This window comes from Chlorocebus sabaeus, chromosome 8 (assembly GCF_047675955.1).
Source record: "Chlorocebus sabaeus isolate Y175 chromosome 8, mChlSab1.0.hap1, whole genome shotgun sequence".
Classification (NCBI taxonomy): domain Eukaryota; kingdom Metazoa; phylum Chordata; class Mammalia; order Primates; family Cercopithecidae; genus Chlorocebus; species Chlorocebus sabaeus.
Genome location: NC_132911.1, coordinates 84988066 through 84992348, shown reverse-complemented (window position 1 = coordinate 84992348; position 4283 = coordinate 84988066). Strand labels below are relative to the sequence as shown.

Genomic DNA, 4283 nt, shown 5'->3' with positions numbered 1-4283 from the left:
GTAAGGAAAAGTGGCCTGGGTTATGTTTGTGGCTCAGACCTGGGGAAAGGGAAGTCTTTCTAGCCTGCCTCTCGCCGCCAACATACATACCCATTCACACAACTTCTGCTGGGGCAGCAACCCTCCAACCCCATAACCCCTTGAGTGATCCCAAGATTAGATAACTCAGAAGTCAGAGAACTGTTTCTCATCAGGAAAGGCTTGAGGCAGACCTGAGGCTCTGTGAGAAGCAACACGGTGTTCCAGGTGGCTACCCAGTTAGCTGCCCATGATGCACAGTGGCAGGATAGGGCATGTGCATTAGGCCAAGACAAGCCAAAGCTCTAGACAGCTAAAGTTCCAGTCCAAAAGAAAGTTCCTAAATGTGCAGACTGGAAAGGACTGGAATAATATTTACTTTTTGGTCACTGTATTCATAAGCAAGGAAGTAACATGACAGGTGAATAAAGATAATGAACAAAAGACTGAATGAATATCCTCTGTAGGTATGCTGGCTAGTATCTGGTGCTTATTTACATTGCCTAAAAGAAGATGTTTTAAAATCTGTATTTTGCTATCAATTTATAAACTAATAATTAGAGGAGTCAATTTATTATGTTTTCTATTCACTCAAGCAACATTTAAGTACTGAATCTAATCTTGCTTTGTATTCAGATGCCCGAGAAGCATGCTATAGAACTTCTCTTAAATACATCATGCTGCACATTATAAACTATTCTATTCTGTGCCAACAAGAAATATTTATTTTCCTGTTGAACTCTTTGGTCATTTTCATTATTTCTCTGCTGATATTGAAAGTGCAAGGAATTAATATCCAAGCCACACTTGGGATGGATGCATACAGATAAGGCTTGTACTAAATCATGGCATTTTAAGCCTCTTTCCAGGTAGCATACTTAGAAATAGAAGATTTTTTGCTAATAAAATGTCATTTTAAAAAACCCAATGTAGGTATTATAACTGTATCTGTCTTACCTGAGTCCTGTATGTTGTAGATAGTGTAAGGATACATCGTTAAGGATTTTTATCATCAGCTTCCTAGAATTCAAGAAAATTATGTTCCTCTTGGAAAGGGGATTACAGAGTTTTCATTAAACCATACCACTGAAGAGGATTTGCAGAAGGAACTATTTTTCCAGTGTCATACTTATAGTCTTTTTGATACCTAAAGAAATCTGATTATTATTATATTTTGCCTTCATCTTATCTTCACAGTGGCCTCTTTTGGCAGCTCTGTGAACTACCCCTTCTCGCTGCTTCCATTTTTTTCTGTACTCAATGAAAAAAAATAAAAATAAAACCCAGAAAACCCTCTTTTAATGGACTTCTGCTTTGCATACATCAGGGATTTCAGCTGTTCAAGTGTGTGAAAAATGAAATAGGAGACATCAGATGGCATGAAGACTAGAACTGTTAACACAGTAAATACCAGGAAGGCTGAAAGTGTGAGCCAAAGCAGCTGGGGAGTGGAAAAAAACGAGAGGCACAGCTGGGAGAAGCAGCAAGAAAAAGCAACCAGGAAACACGAGGGAGCTTAGCAAGGGGAGAAGAGCAGCTGATGAAAACAAGAATCCTAGGATAAGGGAGGCAGAAGCATTGTTAGTTATGTTTTTCCAATATTGCACAGGGCATCATCATAGCCCATATGCATTGTCTTTGGCTACCTCTTTAATTGTTGTGTCATTGAACATATTTAATACAGTTTTCTTGCATGATTACTATGGACTGAATATTGAAATGTCAATGAAATATCTGTACTTTGAGGCTGATCTCTGTTATGTTGATAATGTATTAAACCTGTCAGGGAATTCAGACAGGTTAATGAGAAATATCATGCATTAGTTTATAGATACATTTTTTTTGTTTTTACCAAAAGTATGTCAAATTACTAACATTTAGTATTTGGACAAATAAGGCATGTGTGTAATTAGCTGGATTAATAACTCATTTGGTAGCTATATCTAGAGGGCACTGATTAATAAATTGCTCTCTTCCTGAAGAGAAGTTTTTGGTATTTTAACCATATCCAGTCTTAGTCCACATCAGGCCTCACGTGAGTAAAACTGTATAAATGCATGCCCCAAAGTTGGGAGAGGTAACAGATGTAAAAACTGATGGAAACAGAATTAGGAACATCTTGACATTTAATACAGTGACCCAAATCTAAGAAGCAGAAATGTCACAGGGATCAATATAAGCACCCTGCTCCCCCAGTTAAATTGCAACGGGACAGTAAGGAGAGAGAAAGCTTAGCAGCATCATATTTCACAGAAATTTAGATTTTAGTCAAATATAAAAATATATATACGTGTGTTAATATGTATTTATAACATTGTGTATATATGTATGCATATATATGTTAATACATATATACACATGTGTATATGTGTGTGTGTGTGTGTGTGTGTGTATGTGTGTGTGTGTGTGTATGTATGTCAGGGTAGCTGATAAAAAGGCTTCTGTGATCTTTGGCCTTCTAAATAATGTGGGTGGACAGAAATAAGAGTCCTGTTCCACTCTTCACTGATGAAGTGCTTCTTCATCTGGAGAACTGCCTTTGAGCTTGATGTTTTAGAAGAGAACATCCAGAAAACGACAGTGCCAGCCCCCAGTACCTCTCCTCCTGCCTTCTTTGTTCCCTCACTATTTGTTCCTCTTACGTGCACCATCGTTGCCCTCCCCAAATCTGAATTTGTTCTGACTAAAGCAGAAAACACTTTAGCTGTTTAAACCTACCCCACAGTCCACTGGAGCACATCACTAATTACACTCTCTCTCTGCCTCGCCCGCAGTAGTATCTTGCCCAGTGCCGGCTGTGTTTGCTGAATCTCCCATGTTGAGATGGCATTGCCCCAGTGAACACTGGGATGACTACATCACATTCCAGCGATTTTATTGCCAAGCAGATGTAGGCTGTGGTATCCCAAGATGATTGTCAGGCTCCCATGATCCTTACTCCTTGGCCTTCCAAGTTTCAGCTCTTTCTGTGTCTGTGTAACCAAGTGTTTGGGACTGAAGATCTTCTTTGAGTTTCATAGTCTGTGTTGGTCTTGCCAGGTGATCTTCTTGAGAACTGTGGCTCTTACTCTGAGTCACTGCTCAGTGGCTAGATTCTGTTGCTGTGGCTAGACCTCCAGAATGGTAATGGACGACCCTCCTGACTTCACCAACCTATTTACTCTTTACTGATAGCTCTGCAATAGCTGGGCCCCAAAAATTCCTACCCACCCCCACCACCAAAACCCAGATAAGGGTTATTTCCTAAATCAGGTCCATGTTGCCTTGTTCCTTGGATGTTGTGCTTGGTTGCTGGCCTGCCTTCCCAGATTGGGCTTTGTTGCTGCAGCAGGCTCTTCCCCACCTCTGCTCTTGTGAGCAGACCTGGCCAGGGATCCGCTCCCTTCTCCTGGCAGCCTTTGTGTTTTTTTGAGTTATGGCAGGTGGTACGTGAAACAATATTCTTTGGAGTAGGGAAGGAGAGGCTCAAGAGCAGGGGAAGAGGGACTTCTTTAAATAGGTGTCTTCCAGTATGTGAAGGGTTGCCATGTCGGGGAACTATTGGACTTGTTCTACATGGCCCTAGACCTTAAAACCAAGACTCAAACAAGGTTGAAGCCACTAAGCCTCTGGAGCCTGGAAGAATCTTTCTTACTCTTAACTCAAATTTAACAACACTTCCCAGAGACAGAAAGGGATTCCTTGGGATGGAGGAAGCCCTTTGTTGTGGAAGGGAGTTCAGCATAGGTAGATTAGCAGGTCTAAGTTTCGTTTATTGGTTTATTTCCATTGCAACATAGATAAAGTATTGTATTTATTGGAATGATGTTTGCATGTGGGAAATATTGCTGCAGTAGTATGCCAATCATGAGCAACCTGTAATCCTACTCTCCTCTCTGTCTTCAGGGACTGTGAGTGAGAGAGGTTTTATTATAGCAACATCCTTGAGCCTACTCTGATTTTTTTAAATTCACTCAATCAGTGAATAAATATTGAGCAATTACTATATTCCAAGCACTGTGATTCATTCCGTGCTCAGTACATTGAACTGTTCTGTTTAACCGAGTCCTTTTGACATTGCAGTTATAGACGAGATGTCACGGACATTGTAGAAAGGCTTCAAGTATCAAGTGAGGTTGATTTATGGATGACCTTTAAGTTTCTTTTAAATTTGAGAATCTATAATTGAGCTTCATGATTCTAGTCTCATACTGAGTAGTCATCTTGCCTCCGGGTACAGGTTTTAAAAGTCAGACATGAATTTGGAGTAGATTGCTGAAGTCTGT

At 40.2% G+C, this 4283-nt stretch overlaps 1 protein-coding gene across 7 annotated transcripts in view; it reads left to right on the top strand.

Moving 5' to 3' along the window:
* The window catches only part of PAG1 (phosphoprotein membrane anchor with glycosphingolipid microdomains 1), a 141090-nt gene that overhangs the window by 70354 nt on the left and 66453 nt on the right, over nucleotides 1-4283 (top strand). The window lies entirely within an intron of this gene.